Below are 22,627 nucleotides of genomic sequence, written 5' to 3'. Positions count from 1 at the left end.
TTAGAGTAAGCAATTCAGGTGCGCTGTATCTCATAAACTTGGCAGATCTTGGATTTTAGCCTGAAAAATATACTGATCTATTTGTTTTTGCCAATTCCTCAAAATATTTTTCATCTATATGACATGGCAGCACATTTTTCAGAGAGTATTAAAATACAAATTAATCATTAAAATATATGTCTAATAATAGGAAAGAAAGACCAGACCAGAGACAAATAAAAGATTACAGGTGACCCAGAGTGGAGCAGTCATGGGTCAGACATACTATGGTCAGCATGTCCCACCATCTTTTTATCCTTCATGATGGTGGCAACAAATCTTGCCATTTGGAAAGAAATGAATTTGTCTCTATCTTTCAATAATATAACTAATTTCTCCTGATCTGACTTTCCTGGGAAGCAAGATATTATGGTCCACAAAAATCTATTACATTCAACCTCATATCTTGGACATTGGAATGTGACGTGGGATAAATCCTCAATAGACTTTTGATCACAGAAGCAGACTCTTTTTCTATATGGAATCCTATTAAAATGGCCTTCCAAGACTGCCAAGTAAAATATCTAAGTGTTCTCTTGTACTTGCTTTTCTGTACTTGTAACATACGCTGAAAGAGTCAGGGGAGAGGAAGATAGCTGTCTGTAAAATATAGATGTTCTCAAGTTGCCTACAAGACCTACATCGGTCTAACAATCTTTGTTTTATGAGTAGCTTTGCTGCATAGAATCCAAGGGTCCTCAAGTATTTTACTGAGAAGCCAAGACGAGCCACCAATCTCAACACAGAACTGCGCCATGAGTTATCCTTCATCTCTCCATACACCAAGGTCAAAAGACCTGGGGATGTACAGAAGATGATCTTTAGCCAGTAATTAATGGTTGTTTTATAAACTAGGGTTGTTATTGAGGGTAGAGATAATTCTACTCTAACCATAGCTAAAAGGTGTTGATGGCAGAACAGCTAGCAACTGGTGTGCAAATTTGTTTTGAGAAATTTCTAAAGATTGGAGATTTCCAAATCCCCAAATCAGTGTTTCATACAGAAGCTGGGGTAGTAATTTCTTTCTATAAATTTCTACAATTGGATGAATCAGATAGTCTCCTCCTATAAAATCTAAGACAACCAAGGACAGTTTTTTGAGGTTATACTTAGCATAGTCAATAAAGGTTGTCCGAGAGCCTGATGAAACATCACCCCTAAATATTTAAAGCTAGATACCTATTCTAACTGTTTCTCATCCATTGTCCATTTATAATAGTGCAGTCTTCTGCAAAAACCATACGTTTGGTTTTATCATAATTAACAAGAAGTAGATTTTTTTTACAGTTGGAGCTGAACGGTCTCAACAGCCTTCTATGACCAATTCGCGTCTGGGAAATTAGCAATGTTTGACGGGAAAGAAATGACCCAACAAGAATTGTACCATATCATTTATATATAGATTAAAAAGCAGTGGAGCCAAAATGCAGCCTTGGTGGACCTCTTTGGTGGTTTTAACTGAGCCAGACAATTGGCCATGGACATCTAGTCGGGTCTTTAAACTGGTGTCCGTATAAAGGCCTTTTACCGTATATACTCGCGTTTAAGCCGAGTTTTTTTTTTAATTTTTATTGGTTTTTATAATACAAATTTTCCATGTTAACAAACAACAATGAAAGTTATCTGAAAATCTAAATCATAACTAGTATAGTTGTAATTATTTAAGTACTCAATAAAATAAAAAATAAAGGAAAATTTTCTGACTTCCCCTTCACCTCCGTCCGCCTCTTAATAAACTGTTCTATCCCATCGTGATATGATCTGATCTTAATTATTCTTATATCTCAATTAAATTTCAATTACAATTGTCTGTTAATATAATTAATTACACTTCTTTATATTAATAGTGTCATCTAGATCAGATTAAAAAGTACTCTTCCAATTTCCCCAGCCCTAATTCATATTCACAATATCTCATCCAAGCCTCCCATTCCCCCATAAACCGTACATTGTCTTTTTGGTTTAAAGGAGCTGTAAGTTTTGCCATTTCCACCAGTTCAAACATTTTCATAATCCAGTCTTTTTCCCCAGGAGTGTCTGCCCCTTTCCATTTTGCTGCATAAAGCAATCTTGCAGCTGTTGTCGCATAAATCAAAAAAGTCCTTTGTATTAACAAGTCATCAGGTATCATACTCAATAGCATCATTTCTGGTGTTTTGGGTATATTTTTTTGTACTATTAATATAAGCCGAGTTTTTCAGCTCAAAAAAAGGGCTGAAAAAGCCGAATTCGGCTTATACGCGGGTCAATACGGTAGAGGGGGAGGGGAGAGGAAGGAGGAGGGAGGGGGGAACTTACCGCCGCCACCACCGCGCCGCGCCGCCGCTTCCTGCCGCAAGGGGCGGCCTCCTGCAGCTGCAGGGAGGCTGCCTTGGCCCCCTCCGGGCCGCGCCACTGCTTCGCGCCGCCTGGGGCGGCCTCCTGCAGCTGCAGGAAGGCTGTCCCGGCCCCCACCGGGCCGCGCCGCCGCTTCGTGCCGCCTGGGGCGGCCTCCTGCAGCTGCGGGGAGGCTGACCCGGGACGTGCCGCCGCCTCCGGGCCCACGCCGCTTGCTGCCAGGAGCCCTGTCAGGTAACCCTGCGGGGGGGGGGAGGGGTTATAAGCCGACCCTCGGCTTAAACGCGGGTGCCTAATTTTTCCCCATTTTGGGGGAGAAATTAGGCACCTCGGCTTATACACGGGTCGGCTTATACACGGGTATATATGGTATATGCTCTAGCAACCTATGATCTATATTAATATTACAGAGTTTTTTCTCTGTAAATGATATCTTGAGATGGAATCAAGTGCGGCTTTGAGATCGATGAATGCCACATATAATTACTTAAATGATCCATTTGGGTATTTATTGGTAAGGTGTTGCAATTGCTTTCTCTTTGTCTTGGCTACAACAGAAGAGGAGTCAATATGGATATTTCTTATCCACGGTTTTCTTCACATAGGGTTGCTCAAAAGTGCTAAAAGAATGAATTTTTACTTCATATGTTTTATGTGACACAAAACGTCTGTGTTAAGAACTGGGAAAACTGAATTGGTGTCTGTTCACATATGTTTGAATATAAATCTAACTTTTAAAAGTGTACATTGAACATACAGTGAATAAATGATACAGCAGTCTGGGAACACTTGTTCTAAACATACAAATTAAAAGGGCTGGGGTTAACAGAAAGCCTCTGAGTATGCCTGTGGTTGCAAACACAAGTTAGTTCCTGTGCAATATGTAAATGTCTAACATCCTGGGGTACTATGTTATTTGGTCAGAAATGTTATATGAACAGCCAGAGAATATTAACTTGGGCTTGGTCAGGGAACTGTGGCACAATAGTAATATATCCTTCAGCCTGTCATGTGATACCTAGTTTCTAGTCTCTCTCGCCCTGTATTTTCTTTGTAAATTGAGGCTCTCGGTGGAAAGCAACCCTTTCCAAGATGCTAGAAGTAGTTTATCTCAAGCCCCAAAGCAAACAATTTTCCCTCAACACTTTTCTTAGGATCTGTGTCTGGTCTGGATTCTTGGTCAGGTCCTGAACAAGGTGGGCAGTTTCTTTTCTGGCAGAATTTTGAATAAGGAGCTGGACTGTGCAATCTGCTTTAGGGCTGAAGCAGAGTGAGAGCACAGATATTTGTGAAAGGACTCAGGTGGTGGTAGAGTTGCTTCTCTTAAACTGACGAACAGTTTGCTTTAAAATCTTCAGACTGAGGCTTTACAGTCTACACGGTGATCCTGTAGATTTGAAAGAATGCCATATGTAATCATTAATGGCATTTGCAGATCTTGGATATATTGCAAGGTAATTGAATAGATGGCAGTGTACGATAATAGCATCCAGATGCTAAATATAACATCTCATCCTTGACTTTTCTAAGCGTGGAAGCAAAAGTGTTTTTAGTGTTTCAAAAAGTTTCTTAGGATGGCAAACTTCATCATAGTCTTTCACTTTCTTAACCGTTTCCTTTAGACAATTGTACAGGTTTGAAGAGGTCCAGAAAAGAGATTGAAGAAAACATGACTGCATCTGTAAAATGAAATAATGCATTCCATAATGCATAAAGCAGTCTGAATGAGAAGATTGGCCTCAGTCCCCAAGACAGAGAAGGCAGTAAGCAATCAAGAATTCAGGGAAGCTCCACAGAAACGCTTACATTTAATTAGCTGTACACTGTCCCTGGAGGTTACACTAATATAAGATTGAAGTTGGTAAATGTTTAGTCAGTTCTTCCAGAAGAATATATTCTGATGCTTTTGAGACTTTACTGGAAACCTGGTGCTGATTTCATAATTGGTCTCTAATTCATAGTTGTGGTTTGAGATTAGCCTCTCTGTGTTAAGAATTATGGTGGCAAAATGCAACAAAACTGCTTTTCAGAGCTCTTTTGAAGTGGTCTGTAAAACCTTTTGAAATTATTTTAAGATTTTATCACCTACTCATTGTTCTGTTAGTTAAGACCACTGCAGGAAATCACTCAATAGACAAGCTGACATTAGTCTTCTCTTTGCTAACAGGCTGTAGCATTTGTAAATGTCCTTAATTTCAATGGGGTTCATATGCATATAATTGTGACAAAATTATAACATTTGCTAATTTCCACTTTTCCCAGGACCCATCTGTATGAGCTAAGGGTAGATTAGAAGTTTATTTTTTTGTTTCCAGGTTCAGTGTGAAGATGTTAAATTTGAAGTCCAATCATCATTCAGTTTTTTAAATTAAAAGATTTAATGAAAAGCTTTAATAAAATAATTTAATAATTATAGATACTTTTGAAACACAGAAGACACAAGCATGGATTAAGGCAATTAAAATTATATGCACACACATGACATCCCTGCCTACATTGAATTTAAGAATGAACTGATGTTTTTAAGGTTCTTACCTAGGGCCTTTACAGAAAAAAGAAAGCAGCCTTTTCCCAACTTCCAAGTATAGGGTAACAGGGTCTGAACTTGCTGAGACTGAGAAGGGAAAAGATCTTGGGGTTGTGGTAGATAGCTCAATGAAAGTGTAGTGGTAAAAAAGGCAAATCCTACTTTAGGTATTATTGGGGAAAGGATTGAAAATAAAACGGCTGATATTATAATGCCCCTATATAGCTCTATGGTAGGGTTGCCAGTTCCCTCTTCACCATCGGTGGGAGGTTTTTGGGGTGGAGCCTGAGGAGGGCGGGGTTTGGGAGGGGACGGACTTCAATGCCATAGAGTCCAATAGCTAAGTATTTTTTCTTCCCCTGATGTTATCTCTGTATACTTGAACTGCGACAAAATGCCTGCTTGTTACAGGAAGTCAGAAGTTGATTCTATGAACTATTGTAATTTTAGACCTGCTTATGCTATGTTAATGAGATCATACCCATGAAAAGCACATACATACATGATCTCATTAACATAGCATAAGCAGGTCTAAAATTATACAGATCACCTTCCTGAAACATGGAAAAACAGTAGTTCGTTGCAGCATAAAGGCTAACACCACTTCTTCTAACATGAGCTTTTGTGGGTTAGAGCTTACTTCTTCAGATTCTATAGCGAGAAATCATTTTGGAGATATTTTTAAAGGGGAAAGTGCCAGCAGACTGCTGAAATTAGTATGTTTGCCAAGTGCAGCTTGGGTCACTCAAAACGTGATGAGTCAGTTGGGTGGTAAAACTTCATTTTCAGATGGTTGTGGTGCATTACCATCACCTCTGGAATACTTTCTGTTTTGGGGGAGGAGCAGAAGCAGTTTTTTCTGGGTCATGCAACTGGATTTCTTTTCCTGCACAAAAGAGGAAACCTGAGATCTCCATTGTGGAAGAAAGTGAAAGTACATGTGAATGCAGCATTTGTCACTTATTTGTCAGAAAATGGTGAATTGTAGAAAGGCCCCAAGATGTAAAAGCTGGGTGAACTTCTGGAAAATTTATTATCAAAATTTGTTTGATAAATATGACTACACGTGTAAGACCACAGTTTCTTCTAACAAATTGAATTCTATTGTAGTATTGTTACTCTATAAAGGAGACAATAATCGCAACTATAGGCAAATATATGCTTTTGCCACCTGATTTTTCACTTCTTATATAAGACCAGCGTTGATGTACTTTCAAAAGTGTCTGGCCACTTCTACTGTGGCTGGGGTGCTCTGACCATACAGTTTGTTGATGATACTTGATTATTAAAATCCTTAATTTAGAGCCTAATGTTTTGATTAGTAATAGAAAACCTATTGGATGCTTCAAAGCTGGCAGAATCGGGTCTGAATTGGACTAGCTTCCAGATTTCTAGCCTGATGTTTCCAAACGTTATATAGTTATGATTTACATAAACACTGCTCTAACTTGGTGAGTGTGTATGAGAGAGAGATAAAACTTTACTCTCACTGCTTTGGCCTCATCAAGTCAATGAACAATTTTCATAAAATTCATAATATTACCCAAGATACTATCAATTTTATGCAAATTGCTCATTGATTTCCTGCTTGACTGAGGTAGTTTTGACTGAGGTAGTAAATGACTGAGGTAATTTTGACTTAGGTGGTATATGAGGCAAGGCTGAACCTCTTTACAGTGCATGGGGCAGGGGAGATGGAATGGTCCTCCATGCAATAAAATCGCCTGGATTTAGAAAAGCAAAGGCCCAAGTCATGCATGCAGCAATCCCATAGAACCTAAAAGAGCCCTATCCTTTCTACCCCTTCTACTGTCCACACTTTGTGGCATGCACTTGCAGGCATCAGACCTGGCCAGTGAAGAGCAAGGGAGGCCTTTGTGCACCACTCATGTCTTGTTTAACTGTCCATGACTGAGTCATGTTACTCCTGTTTGCACTAAAGTGTTTATATAGAGCAGTGGTTCCCAACCTTTTTTTGACCAGGGACCACTAGGACTTTTTTGTTCGGTGCAGGGACCCCAAGGTTCAAAATAAAAATTCTGAGAATTTGAAAATAAACTTTAATCATAACTGTTAGTTAAACATTAAACTTAGAATAATATTTGAATATATTTTTTTATAATAGAGAACTTTTAATTGAAAATATTAATTTATTATGGGTTTATAACTTTGTTTTGCGGACCTCAATTTAGTTCTCGTGGACCCCTGGGGGTCCATGGACCCCTGGTTGGGAACCAGTGATATAGAGGAACAGTGTGACACCCCCCCCCCAGTCTCAAGTGGTAAGGCCTGCAGATGTTCAATGAGAACAGAACCTTAGACACTTGCTGTGAGGGTTCCTTTTGGTCTGAGGAATGGAAGGGCATCTAAAGTCTGCTCTTAGTAATCTGTTAAGGATTGGAAAAGCTCACATTAAAATCTCAAGCATTAAAATTAATCTCCACATAACACAGCAGATTGTCAAAACTGACCCGAAAGAAAAGTGGGTTTAATTGTAACACCTATAGAAATGTCCACCCCTGCAGAGATGAATTTCATATGTTGTCTGGACTGAAAATGAGATTAATTGACCAGAAGATAGGGAAGAGCCATAGCAGCTTCACAGAAGTGTCCTCCCTCAGGGAGAGTAATATTGATAGAATAGAGGAAATGTTATGTAGAAAAGTGATACACATTAACCAGATAAGCAGACAAACCCATGTAAAGTATATTCTAGCAAGACTGTTTTTTAAAGTATTTTTTTTATTATTTCAAACAAAACAGACCTAACACACACGGCATTACAATATCCTATTCATATGTGTGGCACCTTATCTAAAACATAACTAAAACAAGTTCTTTATTTGCTTCCCAATAAACAAAAATACTGTATTTTACAACGTTTTAGTCCCCCTTATACAAAAGTTAACCATGTAACACTTCATTTTTTAATTTTGAATTACGTCAGCTACTAGATCAGCTACTTTAAAGTCTGACAACTAATTATTCTGGCAAGACTGTTGAAGGTTGTTGAAGGCCTACTTAAGCATACCTGCATAAAGAAACAAAATGTGAAATTCTGGATGTTGAGAAGTTTCAGCTCTTTGCATAAAATATCAAGTTTTTTAAAAAATGCTTTGCTTGTTCTTTCTAAAGACTAGCACATTTTACCAAGGCAATACACTGAAATGGCAGATGGATTGTATCCCCTTGCATCCTCCATATGTGCATATGCACTTTAATGTATAAATACGGCATGTGCATATTGACATATATGATCTTTCTATACCTTTTTTCAAGGGAAGATTGTGTGTATCTGGCATACTTCTGATTTATATGTGACAACTTGTGCAGCCCTGGGTTCACAGTCCCACTGTACTTTGTTGAAGCTGTGACTATCTAGGAGGCTGTTTTTACCCGATTAGTTTCTCCACCCTGATAAGATTACAGATACCGATACAGATTACAGATGCACATGCAAACCATTTGTTTACATCAAGGTAAACAAAACAGCCTGACCATCAGCACCTTAAAGACTAATAATTTATTCCAGCGTAGGTTTCAGTGAATCAATGAAGAGATACTTAATTTGACCATTACATGGTTCTGTTGAAGGCATTTCTGGGGTCATTACTTGGTTGATTTTGCCAATTTAACTTATCTTTACTGGCTGCAAATATATTTGTAAAAAACAGTTCATTTTCAGTCTTCTGGTGCAGCCCCACATTTGGGACTGTGCCTGCATGCAGGCCTGCCACCGGAAACTTTTTTCATGGCCTCAGGCCGAGAAGGAGGATGCCCCCCCCCATTGGAGCAGGCAGGGTAGCTTCCCGCTGAAACTACCCCGTGCTCCTGGGCGGGGCATCCCTTCCCTCCTCAGTTCCTTTCTTGCCACTGCTGAGAGTGGAACTTTCTTCAACCTCTGCGCTTATCGCCATTTTTTCAACATTTTAGAGGAAGAGTGAATCTTTATTCCTCCCCTTTCCCTTGCTGGGCTGCTACTCAGGACCTCCCTGCCAGCCCACTTTTAGTGCTCCTGTTCCCCGCAACTCGAGCCGCTTCAGCCCCGGTGTCCCCGGCCCTGCTCCCAGCACCAGGATGGCTTCTAAATTGCCTTTGAAATGCTGCAAGAAATGCTGCACCAATATCCCTCTGATCGATGAGCATGAGCTTTGCCTCATATGTCTGGGCGAAACCCATAACGTGCCTGCATGTAGAATCTGTCAGAGGTTCTCTACCAGGGCGCGTAATGCTTGTGCTGCCTGCTTAAACGCCGAGCTTTGGAGGAGAGCGCTCTCCGCCCCAAGCCCATCCGTTGGATCCGAGACTAGCCCCATCCGTTCGCTCAGCACCAGTGACCTCCACACACGGATCCAGCTCGGATCCTAGCCACTCGGAACCATCAGTTTCCGCTGCGGAAATGAGTCAGTTCTCGAAGAAGCGCCCCCTGGAGCGGGCAAGCGTGGAACCGACCAGTAAGAAACGTAAACATAAGCAAAAGCACCGGGAGAGGTCTAGCGATCCGACCACTCACAATTTGAGCTCAAAATCTCCCACTCCACCGGCCCCAGATGCAAGTTCCTCGGATCCTGAGCTGGTCCTAGCACCCAAAACTCTGTCGTTACATTCCGGGTCGCCTCACTACTCCTTCTCTGAGACTGGCCTCGACCTTCAACTGTTTCAGGATCCACTTCCCCCGGATCCAAGGGAAACTGCCCCTGTCCTTATGGATCCTAGGACAAATGCACCTTACCTTATGGATCCGAGAGCTTCCACCGCTCCCTTTTTGGATCCTAACGCATCCACTTCCATTTTGGAACCAATGCGACAACCCAGTCTTCCACCAGAACTCATCCAGGATTGGATGGACTTCTGCAAGCTTCGACAGCTTTCTCTACAGGGGAGACCTCTCGTACACCATACATTAACTCAACCTCTTTACCGTGCTCCAGTCTGTCTCTCGAGAGGAATCAGACATAGAGGAGTTTGATGCCCTAACCTCTGTGGCTAGTTCAGAGGGGGTTTCAGAACCCTCCCCTGAAGAGTTGGTGGGGGACACAGAAGCCATCCCCCCCCCAAGAAGACCTACGCCTGAGGGGCGAACAGATGCTGCGTATGGCTGAGGCTCTTGAGATTAACATTACTACTTCTTCTGACAACAGGCCTAAAGATAGGATCCTGAATTGACTTTATCCTGATGCCCCAGGAATTGTGGACTTTCCTGTACTTGAGGGCCTCACGGAGATAAGTAAATTGGTGTGAAAAAAACCATCTTCCACCCCTGCCTCCTCAAAGAAAATTGAGAACCTCTATAGTGTAAAGCAGGACTCTGCAGAATTCCTATCCATACACCCTCCCCCTTCCTGCATAGTGACGGGGGAGATGCAGTCACGTCAGAGGCAGGGTCAACACTCCACCCCTGCCGACAAAGAAAGCAGGAGACTTGACTACCTGGGCAGAAAGCTTTATACTTCAGCAGCCCTAAACTTCAGGATTGCGAACTACCAACTCTTCCTGTGGGGAAAAAAAAAAACAGCCCCACACTTTGAACACCTCCTTGAGGAATCCAAATCAGCGGTCAAACTGATCCAGTCTGAAGCCCTGTGCCTATCTAAGCAAGAAATCAGTGCAGGCAAACATGCAGCTGAGACGGCCGCCAGAACCATGGCTACTGCTATCATCCTCTGCTACCATTCATGGCTCAGGAACACCGCTCTGCCTCTCGACACCAGATCCCAGGTGGAGGACCTTCCATTCGAAGGGGACACACTCTTTGCTGCATCTACTACAGAATTCTTGACGAACATCAAGAAAGATTGGCAGACTACCAGATCCCTAGGCGTCCTCCCTTACAACGCCTCGTCAAGGGAGCGCTTTCAACCACGACAACAGGGGTTCGCAACACCCTTCTACAGGGGCCAGTGTCAACAACGCTTCCAACAGCAGTATCCTCAACAGAGGCAATACCAGCAATCGTTCCACCAGAACCAGTCTGGGAAACGCAGGCAGGGTAATAGGCAGAGGCCTTCCCCCAACCCTCTGCTGAAAGATCAGCCTCAACAACCGACCCAACATTTCTGACTAGGCCCACAGGCCGTTCAGGAGCACCTACCATTCCTGGACCGGCTAGCCAAATTTACCGATGCTTGGCGGTCCATCTGCTCAGACAGATGGGTCCTGAGAATTGTTTCAGAGGGATGCCATTTGGAGTTTCAGTTCACCCCAGTTGTTTGCACCCCAGGTTTGCTGGAGACAACCCTTTTCCCGAGTTTGCCCCCCAACTGCAAGAGTTACTGCAGAAGGGTGCTGTTCAGCGAGTCCCCCAAGGTTCTCAGTTGGGTTTCTATTCTAGAATCTTTAATGTTTTTGAGTTAAGGGCTATTTGTTATTCACGGTTCTATGAAAAAAAAAGCCCACATGAAAATTGCGCACAGAAACACTGTCATTAATGCACAGAAGAAAAAAGGCCACACGGAAAAATACTCATGCCAATAAAGGTGACTGAAACTGAACTACCCTGGCAGAAATGACAAGGGAAGGTGTGGTGCTTGGATGCGACTGGAGGTCGGGGCAGTAACCAGTGGGGGGCATTCTGACTATACTGCACCCTATATACAGCACCCCGTATTTCCGCCGCTGTTGTGCTTGGAGCTACAACTCTTGAACCTGCCCCAAATTTCTCCTGGCCGTAAGTATTTAAATGTGAGTATTTTTCTGTGTGGGCATTTTTCCATGTGGGCTTTTTTTTCTTGTGAGCATTTATGACAGTGGGGTTTTTTCTGTGAGCAATTTTCATGTGGGCATTTTTCATGTGCATTTTTTTCTGGTTATCATTATTCACTTACCTCATTTGCAGATATCCTCAAGGACATTGGTGCAATCGAACAATACATCTGCAGGTTTTTACCTCAACAAGTAGGGGGGCAAGGGTTTTATCCCCCTGAGCAGGGAAGCTCAGAAGGTGTGGCAGGTCGCCTTAGAGAACGGCATCTCACTAAGAGCCATCCATATCGCAGGCAAACATGGGCGGACACCCTCAGTCGGGAGTGCCTTACCAACCATGAATGGGAAATCCAGGACAGGTTCCTGTTCCCTGTCTTTCGTCAATGGGGAGTCCCCCAGATCAATCTCTTTGCATCTTGCACCAACAAGAAGGCGGGGATGTTTTGCTCTCTGGCGGGCCACGACCCGGATTCACTAGGGGATACCTTTCAGATCAATTGGTTGGGCACGCTATTCTACGCATTCCCTCCCTTCCCTGTCCTGTCAAGGGTCATAGGGAAAATCAAGACAGACAACACATCTAATGGCAATGATATACAAAACAATGTCCCCAACTTGTTGGAAGTGCAATATAGAAATAGGTTCATTTCACCATATGTGGTGGACCTGTGACAAAGCAAAAAACTTTTGGGACATGATCTACAATGAAATAAGATTGATCATACAGAACAATATACCTAAAACAACTGAGATGATGTTACTTAGTATGATACCAGATTCTATCTTAACTCAGAGATCATTTTTAATCTATGCCACCACTACTGCAAGATTGATTTATGCAGCTAAATGGAAATCGCCGGACATTCCAGACAAAAAAGACTGGATACAAAAGATGTTGGAGCTGGTGAAAATAGCTAAACTTACGACATTGATAAATCAAAAAGATAATATGCAATTTATGGGAGAATGAGAGGCATGGAAAATTTATTGTGAAAATGAATTTCAAATGGGGGAATTTAAAGGTTATTCATTGATCTAATCCATTTATTATTATTATTAGGGATGTTTTTACATTAAAATATAGAGTTATTATAATAAGGTCAATTTCAAGATGGATAATAGTTATATATGATTTGATAACACACATTTATTTTATTTGATTTTGATATAAAAATTTATATGTATGTAACAATATTAGGATTAGAATCTTATACAAGAGAGTATATAAATTTATAATGAGGTAAACGGAGATGAAGGGGAAGTCGTTATATTATATTTAGATATATTTGTATTTTCAACAATAATTCATTGTTCTTTACCTTTTTCGACGGTTTTTAATAATTGTTGAACTGTTTGTTTATGTATTGTGAAAAATAATAAAAAAATTATTATAAAAAAAAAGACAGACAACACATCTTGCATTCTGATCGCCCCCTTCTGAACCGTCAAATCTGGTTCTCTGAACTACTCAACCTAGCCAAACACAACTTCATAGCTCTCCCCAGGGTACCACACCTACTTCATTGGGATTCTCTCATTCACCACAACATAGACTGCCTGCACCTCACAGCCTGGAGAATACAACCCAGGATGTAAGATGATCACAACCAGTAAAGGAGATTATTTTGCAGTCCAGAAAACCTTCTACTAGATACTCGTATGACATGAAGTGGGAGAGGTTCGAGTGTTGGGTTAGCTCTAAGGGTTTCTAAGCCTTCGACTGCCCCTTACCTTTAGTTCTTGATTACCTCCTAGATTTAGCCAGTGGAGGCCTGGCGGTCTCTTCAGTAAAGGTACATCTGGCTGCTATCTCTGTGTTCCATGATAAGTTCGAAGGCTTTTCCACATTCACACACCCGTTAGCTAAATGCTTCATGAAGGGCCTCCTTAACACCTTTCCACCGGTGCCTAAGATCACTCCCCAGTGGTCTCTATCTCTGGTGCTAGCATGGCTTATGCTGGAACCCTTCGAACCTTTAGCCACCTCTCCTCTTATCTTGCTGTCCCTCAAGGTGGCCTTCCTGGTTGCAGTGATGTCTACGAGAAGAGTGGGAGAGCTAGCAGCTTTCAGAATCGATAAACCCTTCTTGAGGATTTTTAATGAGAGAGTGGTTTTACACCCAAACCCACTTTTTAAACCTAAAGTGATTTCCAATTTCCATTTATCCCAGGAAAGTGCATTGCCAGTGTTCTTCCTGAACCCATCTTCAGAAGCAGAAAGAGCTCTCCATACCCTAGATGTACGGAGAGCCATCTTATACTATATAGACAGAACTAAACACTTTAGAATGTCCAAGAACTTGTTTATTTGTCACCATGGTCCCAATAAGGGTAAGGCAGCTTCATCCCAGTCCATTGCTGGATGGGTAGTCTCTGCTATCAGATCCGCTTACAAAGCAGCAAACGCCCCTTGTCCTTTAGGGTTGAGGGCTCACTCTACCAGGGCCCTGGGTTCCTCAGCAGCTTTTCACAGGAAGGTTCCGCTGACCGAGATCTGCAAGGCTGTGACTTGGGCGAGTGAAGAGACCTTTGTGAGACACTACGCCATTGACCTGCAATCAAGGAGGGATGCAGAGGTCAGCAAGGCCGTTCTCCAGTCGTTGTTCCAATAGGACGACACCCTCCTTCGTGTAAGTAGCTGGCTAGAATCCCAAATGTGGGGCTGCGCCAGAAGACTGAAAATGAAAACAGAGTTGCACTTACCTGTTCATTGAAGTCTTCTGTGCAGACACACATTCCCTCCCATCCGTCCCCGCTGTCGACCTAAAAAAAAAAAAGAGAGAGAGAGAGAGACAATTCAAATTAGATACCTTACCTGCATGGGTCGACGGTGGGCATGGAACTGAGGAGGGAGGGGATGCCCTGCCCAGGAGCACGTGGTAGTTTTGGCGGGAAGCCGCCCTGCCTGCTCCAATGGGGGGGGCATCTCCCTTTTAGGCCTGAGGCTATTAAAAAGGTTTCCGGTGGCAGGCCTGCGTGCAGGCGCAGTCCCAAATCTGTGTCGGCACAGAAGACTTCAATGAACCGCAGTTACAGGTAAGTGCAACTCTGTTTTGTACAATATGCTGTCTATGCTGTTAGGGTTATTTTTCATTTTATAAAATGTGAACCAAATCAGGATTAGATTCTGTCTTCAGAAACATTCTTAAATGAAAACATATAGTTGTAGACCTGTACAATCAATGTGGAAAAGATCTAGTGAGTCATTAAAAATTTCTTGTTTTGTGCTAACAAACCACAGAATCATGATTCATAAGTAGTTCTGGATTAAGTAAAAATGTTCATTGTGAGTACATGCATGCAGGATTTTTTTTTTTTACAGTTAGCCTCCATTATTTAAGAAATTATCTTAAAGATTGCTTTGTGTACTTTGTTAAAGCCGAAGCCTGCTCAGACAAATCTGTTGTTATACACTATTGTGTACCTAGTCAGGATTCGCTTCAGTCTTCAGGAACATTTTACTATGAAAGCATATAGTTGTAGATCTGTACAATCAGTGTGGAAAAGATCTAGTGAGTCATCACATATAACTCTCTCCATATTTAAATTGTGCATCATATTTGTATGGATGTAATCCCAATTTGGGTGCATGATTGATGCATGCTTGAAATTTCTACTCCTTGCAGGGATCACTTGGGTCTGAGAAAACTAGGGACAATGGATTCTACTGGTCAAATATTTAGTTCAGAATCAGTTCGGAGTCTCCTAGGAAGATGAGGGCCATTAAGGTGTCTCATGAGTATAATGACTTGGCCCAGAAAGGGAACAAATGAAAACATTGGTGGATCTCAGCTTTTACAGAAAATATTCATAAGGCCTAGTATTTAAACAGTGTGCTACTTACATGGATAGTCTTTATGTGTTTGTTGGCAAATTGGCTTTCATCCAGATCTGGGGCAAGGTCTGCATGCATGCATTGCTGACCTTATGATTCTGCAAGCAACTAGTGCTAGCCGGACCACTGGCCTTTGACTTTTAACTGTCCCTTGTGCTGTTTATCATTAAAGTTGCTGTTGGGTTCATCAGTATTTATTTATTTATTTATTCACATTTATAGCCTGCCCTCATTCCCCGTCTGACTGGGAATGGCGGGTTACAACCTTTAAAATCAACAAACCATAAGACATTAAAATCACTAATTAAAACACAGCAAACATAGCAAATTAAAACAAGATGGCATGAAAATAGTAGTAACTGGTAGACCAGGCAGCAAAATCTCCCCCATGGACGGTGTGTTGGGCAGCCGGTACACCAGCCAGAGAGCCAAGCTCTCCTCAGCGTCCCACACCAGGCCAACACCAGTAGTTGGGCTGGCATGGCAGGTTAACTGTTAGGTCATCTTGTCTCATTTACAATTGGTTTTAGCCCTTGAGGTTGCAAGGCTGAGTCTGAAAAGCTGAATAATAATTATGGGGGGAGTCAGGTACTGAATGCACAAGACAATATATCAACTGATACCCAGTCTTAGGTATAGAATTGTATTCAAGACTCACAATATATTCATGAATATTAATGTGAGTCTGAAAAGCAGCAAAAACACCAAATGATGTGAGATAAGTCAGTGGGTGCCCATCCTCACTTCTTTACCATTTCATCAGCTACTGCATAGCAAGACTTCTTGAAAAGCTGTTTTTGAGGGAAATGTTTTAAGACATCTAAAGTCACCTGTTATAATTTGGTTGGTAGAAACCATGATCATGAGAATAATGTGTACTTTGTTATATGATTGCTGCTTAAAAATTAGAAGTGCACATCCATTTATGTGTGATTACCTAGAGACGCTGAACCTCTGAACTAGGTTCAGAAAAGCTCCTTGCACTCTTTAATTCCCCGTTTACAAGCCTTTAAGGAGGAAGTAGGTAAACTGAAAGAAAATGGCTGATCATTACAGGGTTTTTTTTTTTCCATTTTGGAAGAGTTACAAATTATGGTGATGTGACAGCTCAGCTTTCAGAAGCTTTGCCATTACATATGACAGTTCCAACTTCATAAAGTTGCTTTTTTCCACTTCATCTTTCTCTGCGAGTGGCTTCAATACAGAAGTAAAGAAATACCAAAAATGGTAAAGACTCAACATGTAAAGAAGAAGAAGAAGAGTTGGTTTTTATAAGCTGACTTTCTCTAACAATTAAGGAAGAATCAAACCGGGTTTACAATCACCTTCCCTTCCTCTCCCCACAACAGACACCCTGTGAGGTAGGTGGGGCTGAGAGAGCTCTGGACTAGAGCGGTGACTAGCCCAAGGTCACCCAGCTGGCTTCATGTGTAGGAGTGTAGGAGGCTTCATGTGTAGGACAGACAGATTAGGGTCTGTCGCTCATGTGGAGGAGTGGGGACTCAAACCCGGTTCTCCAGATTAAAGTCCACCACTCCAAACCACCGCTCTTAACCACCATACCATGCTGGCTCTTCAGGTGTGGGTCTTCAAATTTCAAAACCATGCAGTTGTTGAGAGAAACTGTACACTGGTTGAAGAAATGTGAATCACTAATGATTAAATCACAGACTTGAAGGGAGAGGGTCATTGATTAGTTGAGTCTTAGAGTTGAACATTTTTCTTGGCAATTACCTTAAAAAGATTTGGGAGCCACTGTTTCCTGTAGGACACTGTAGATTAGGTGTTCACACAAACATACCACATTTTTGGCATTTCTCACTGGCGAACTCCAGGACTATCTTCCAAGTAACACCTATCAAGTAGATGTAGGGTGGGCAGGGAGCTACAGGTCTGATGCAGCTTACTCCTGAACTACAGGCCACATGTAACCATGCAGGTTTTTCTCTTCAGCCTGGTCTGGCAACATTCCTGCGCACAATCATAATTCCAGGGCAAAGTTTGGCAGATGGGGTTGTTTAAATTGTCTAAATTTCTACTCTTGCTCAAGGAACGTGTGCCACAGTAAATTAGTTAGCCTCTAGAGTGTCTTTTTCTTCTTGTTTCTAATAGATTAATGTGCTTAGATTTCTGGAATTATCTTCAGAATTTATGAACCAAAAAGGGTTTTATTGTACTCTGGCCTTTCTGTTTCAGAGGTCCCTGAAATTTTGGATATCTAGAATAGGCTTAGGATATGTGTCTGAACTTTTTTTAATCCATAATTTTACTGTCGGTCCATCAGAACATTCTGGTTTAGCACACAACATTTAACATACCTGAGTAATTCCAAAGCTGAAAAATTCACGATTGTCCTGATAGGGCTGTTGGTATGTCCTGTATGCAGTCACTGCCTGTCTAAGCCCATTCATATCAACTGTTTTAGACTAAAGTAACTTTAGGAAGAGAAACAGGAGTCTTGCAACACCTTAAAAAGGAGCAAAACATATTGCAACATAAAAATGTTTCTTCACATGCACATGAAGAGGACAGTGGCAGCCCTAATTATAGCAGCATGACCTTTGATGAAATAAAGAAATGTCCAGCACCTTTCCAAAAGGCTGCATGTGAGGCAATGACATTTCTTCTTTAAAGGCTGAATTGGTGTTCATTGTGGGCTTCATTCAGAACTACGTTATGTTGAGCTGTGCTGCAATAGAGGTTGTATGTATTCCTTTAACTGCTCACATCTCCCTTCCTCCTTTTGAAATGCTAGAGGCCCATGCTACTCTGTTCTCTTGCTAGGGTCCCTGGCAGTTTCCGTGCTCACTGCTGTTGCAGAAAAGTTAAACTTTATAGACTGAACTACATATGCTTTGGTTAAGAGACAGGGCGAGTTATGAAAAGGCAGATGGGAAGATTTGACTGGGGGTAGGGCAGTGTGAATCTATGTTGCATCTGTGAATATCCTGTCTATTACATCAAAGAAGTTTCCAACTTCATTCTGGACTAGGGCTTCTGTCTTCATATGCAAGAATGAGTATGCAATCTAATGCTGTGTGACACAGGAGAATCTGTTGCATCCTTTAGTATCCTAAGGATCATATTTAAAATGACACCAGAATGACCTAGCATCCAGTCTTCTTGAAATGAAGAAATGCTTTTGCTTTAATGAGCTTAGTCTAGCACAGGCTTAGGTAACTCTTTTAAACAAAATACTTTGGCTAGTGGATGGGGCTATATTTTGTGGTTCCTTGCTAAAACATCATTCCACATTCTCCAGGAATTCTCTTTCATTCTTGACTGCAAACATATCAATACAAGCCTTTGTGTAAAAGATCTGGAAATATTTGAAACTATCTGAGCTCGATTTGAATTGTTAGTCAAAGTCATTTTATTTTATTTATGTCTTTGTGGTTTGCATTGCTCCCCCCCCCCCCAAATATGACTTTGAAGAACAGCTGCACAGGTTGCTTGAATGAGCTGATTAACGCTACTGGCAGAGCAAGATTGGGAAGAGGGAAGACAACCCTGAGGAGCGCATTTATGTTTTTAAAGTGTATAGCAAGTTGCAATATGATACCAATATTTACATTCCTGGAGCCAAATGAGTGGAGTTTGGCTTACTATAGCAAACAAAAGCCTTGGGGTTTTCTTCATTGTCAAGTTGTACATGGAATTCACAGTTCTCTATTTAGCATTATGTGTATTACATACTGTTAGCAGAATATGAAGGAAAGAATTGGAGAGTGTGAAGACATTTGGTTTCAGGCAGTGTCTTAAAAGGCTGTTAATGTACACAAAGTGGCACTTTTACAGAATAAGCACAGTTGAATGAAAAAGCAAAATCACTTTAAGAAGCAATTCTAGTGAGTACTTTACATTTATTTTTAATACTGAGAAACAGACTTTCTGGAAAGTGCATTTTATCACCTACTTAAGTTTATAACCTGCTTATGGTAAATGTATTGTAGAAATGATTGCTAATGTGAGGAGTCTGGGAAAGTAACAACCTGCTCTTAAAATATGCAGTCTCTTTTTGTTGTTGTTCATATTGTGTGTGTTTATGTACATGCACATCCCACTTTATGATTTATAAATATTTCTGTGGTAAAATAAAGCATGCATGTTGGAAACACTTCTATAATGCTTTAGATTTATTGCGCTTAAAAAAGCTGAGAAATTTCAAATACTTGAAAATGAATGAAAAATGTACAGCATAATAGTACAGAGGCAAGCAAAATCATGATCAAATCCCAAGATTGTATTTTGAGAAAAATAAACGTTTTTGAGGTTATGGTAACATAAAAGAAAATGGTCAGGAAAGATAGTAATGTAAGTAAGCATCCTTGGTAGGAACATGATCAGCTTTTAAGGGTTCTCCTTATATACATGATGAAAGAGAACCAAGCCACCATTCTTTTTCTGGGTTGGTTTTCTAGCCCGCTGTTACTGTTTACCACTTCTTCCTAGTACTTGTCCACCCATTGGTTGTGGTGGTGGTTGTTTTGGTGGGCTGCTGGGGGGATTTCAAATTCCTAACAAAGCAGGGTTTTGCTACAATGTGTAGGTTTCAGCAAATCTTTGTGAATGAAGCCAGGTTATCTTAATCAAAGTTTTTTTTTTTTTTTGCTAAAGCACAGTCCTAGGGTTTACAATTTTGAGTATGGATGAGTTCCTGCAAAAATCTGCAACTTGTACCCCAGAAGCTATCAAATGGGTTGCGTAGTCCCATTGCAAATTCAACAGAGTTTCAGTCTGACCACAATCCATTGAGCAAAACTTACAGTCCTGCAACAGCCTTCAGGTATTTTTTTTTTATTATTTCTCAGGCAGGGAGATCATCTAATCCAGTTAACATGGTTTTTTTTTTCAGTGAAGCTTTGCTGGATATACATTCTATTTGTAGTTTTTGCACATGGGTCCGAGAACTGGAGGACAATAGAATGCTAACCAAACAGGCTACCCTTTCACTGTGCCCGCATCACATCCACATCTCTATTCATTTTCCCCCCTTGCTCACTTGTAAATACAATAGTTATGCTTACAGATTATGCTGATTTGTAATTTTAATCGCATGACAGGAATGGCATACTTTTACAACCCAGGCATAACTTGTGGTGATGTATAGAATTTAACAGGCCTAACTCAAGGATAGGTTCATATGGTTAAATATGATTTTTAAAAAGCAGTTTGTGGACCTATTCTTTTTTTTTCCAAAAAGAAAAGTTGGTGGCATGTGCTAGATATTATTTTTATTTATATTTGCTTTCCTCCTTGATTGAGACCCAAAGGGGCTTTATCACATTGTTCTCCCCTCTTTTACAGAATCCTCACAACAAACCACCTTGTGAGGTAGGGTAGGCTGAGAGACTGTGATAGGCCCCAGCTTATATGGCGAGCGTTCATGGAAGAGCTGGGATTCAAACCTTTTAGGTTTAGGTTTTAGGTACTAGGAGCCCCGTGGCGCAGAGTGGTAAGCTGCAGTACTGCAGTCAAAAGCTCTGCTCACGACCTGAGTTCGATCCTGACTGAAGTCGGTTTCAGGTAGCTGGCTCAAGGCTGACTCAGCCTTCCATCCTTCCGAGGTTGGTAAAATGAGTACCCAGCTTGCTGGGGGTAAAGGGAAGATGACTGGGGAAGGCAACGGCAAACCACCCCGTAAACAAAGTCTGCCTAGGAAACGTCGGGATGTGACGTCAACCCATGGGTCAGGAATGACCCGGTACTTGCACAGGGGATCTTTACCTTTACCTTTTTTAGGTACTAGTCAGACAAACTACCTTCTATGCCATACCAGTTCCAAATTTCTGTACCATGTTATACCATAACATTCGATTCCATTGAACATTTTGCTAATGGTAATATTTTGACCTGGATAGTTAAGATTGGATAAAGAAGAGAAGAAAAGTTTTCATATACACTAATTTTGGTGGAGATGTCATTCATTTTTGCTTTAGCATACATTTCTAAAACTCAAAGGGATTCTGTCTTTATGGTAAAGAAACTGCATTTTCTTTTGTGCTGGCTTGATTGGATTTGGTTTAAATTTATACTAATGCCTACAGAAGCTTTACCAACTTTTAAAAGTCAATATAGTTGTTTCTTACTGTTTTCTTAAAGCTTAAGCTAAGAAATATCCTTTGTAAATCTCATTTGGTGACAGAGTGTGAATGTAAACTGAAGACATTCCTGTGGTGTTGAAGTTTTGGAAGCTGGTGTCATGATTGCAAGATAACACTGGCCAGTTTCTTTGGAACTCTGCGAGTTTTGGAAACTCTCCAAAAGGCTCTGCGGACAGAATCTGAGAGTTCAGAGTGTGTTATTTCAGGGCTGTCATCCTGGCAAAAAAATAATTCTTGTCTGCATGGACAAGAAATTCCAGGATGTTTCGGCTGCAATCTGTTGCTAACACTGATTTCTTAGAGAAACACAGAGATACTGAGGGGAATGGTGGAGAGGCAAAAGTTATACATTGTCAGTGGCAAGATTTGTTTCAGTCCTTATATCCCTCCAACACTAGATATATGCTGCTCAAGATCAATTGATCAAGGAGCTTCTATGGGATAAAAGGAAAGGAAAGGAAAAGTTATAAGCTGCTTTGGGGTCCCTGCTGAGGAGAAAGGCAGAGTATAAATGAAGTAAATAAAAATAAATAACTTACATTCTGTATTATAGGACTGCACTGGAAGTGCCCTAACCCCCTCCTAAACCAAATGTGCCCTTAAATCACTAATTAATCCAATAAAGTTTTGGCTGATCTAAAAATGGAAAAGATTCAGCCTTTGTTAATGATTTTTTTTAAAAAAACACCTAGAACTGAGACAGCTCTGAATTCAGGAAGCGAGCCTCTTTCTTGTGCTCCTGTTCCTAGGATATCTGCATGTTTTTAGGATTTAAGGTTCTGTGTTCAGATATTTTATTAGCTTGCCAGTAAAAACAAGCAAACTTTTACCCAGGATATGAATGCACCTTCTACATTCTACAGGTAATTTATTATAGAAAATGTGAAAGTGAGACTTACAGAGCTCATTCCTGAGCTATAAGTGTAACTTTCTCATTTCCTATCCAACCTTCCAAGGAGGTTTCATGGCTACTGCAGGGGGAAAAGGGGCATTTTCTAACATAAAAATTTAAAACGGGTGGGAAAGTCCTACAGAGAAAAGCCATGTTGTGCCTGCAAAAACCTGGTGCGGCACTTCTGAAGC

The 22,627-nt window shown here is 41.1% G+C and overlaps 1 protein-coding gene across 4 annotated transcripts in view; it reads left to right on the top strand.

Annotated features, from left to right (window-relative positions):
* The window catches only part of PTPRK (protein tyrosine phosphatase receptor type K), a 538,596-nt gene that overhangs the window by 6,472 nt on the left and 509,497 nt on the right, over positions 1-22,627 (top strand). The window lies entirely within an intron of this gene.

The sequence above is a fragment of the Euleptes europaea genome, chromosome 10 (genome assembly GCF_029931775.1).
Source record: "Euleptes europaea isolate rEulEur1 chromosome 10, rEulEur1.hap1, whole genome shotgun sequence".
NCBI lineage: Eukaryota > Metazoa > Chordata > Lepidosauria > Squamata > Sphaerodactylidae > Euleptes > Euleptes europaea.
The sequence above is the reverse complement of the archived record's forward strand: the minus strand, read 5'-3'. Positions and strand labels throughout refer to the sequence as shown.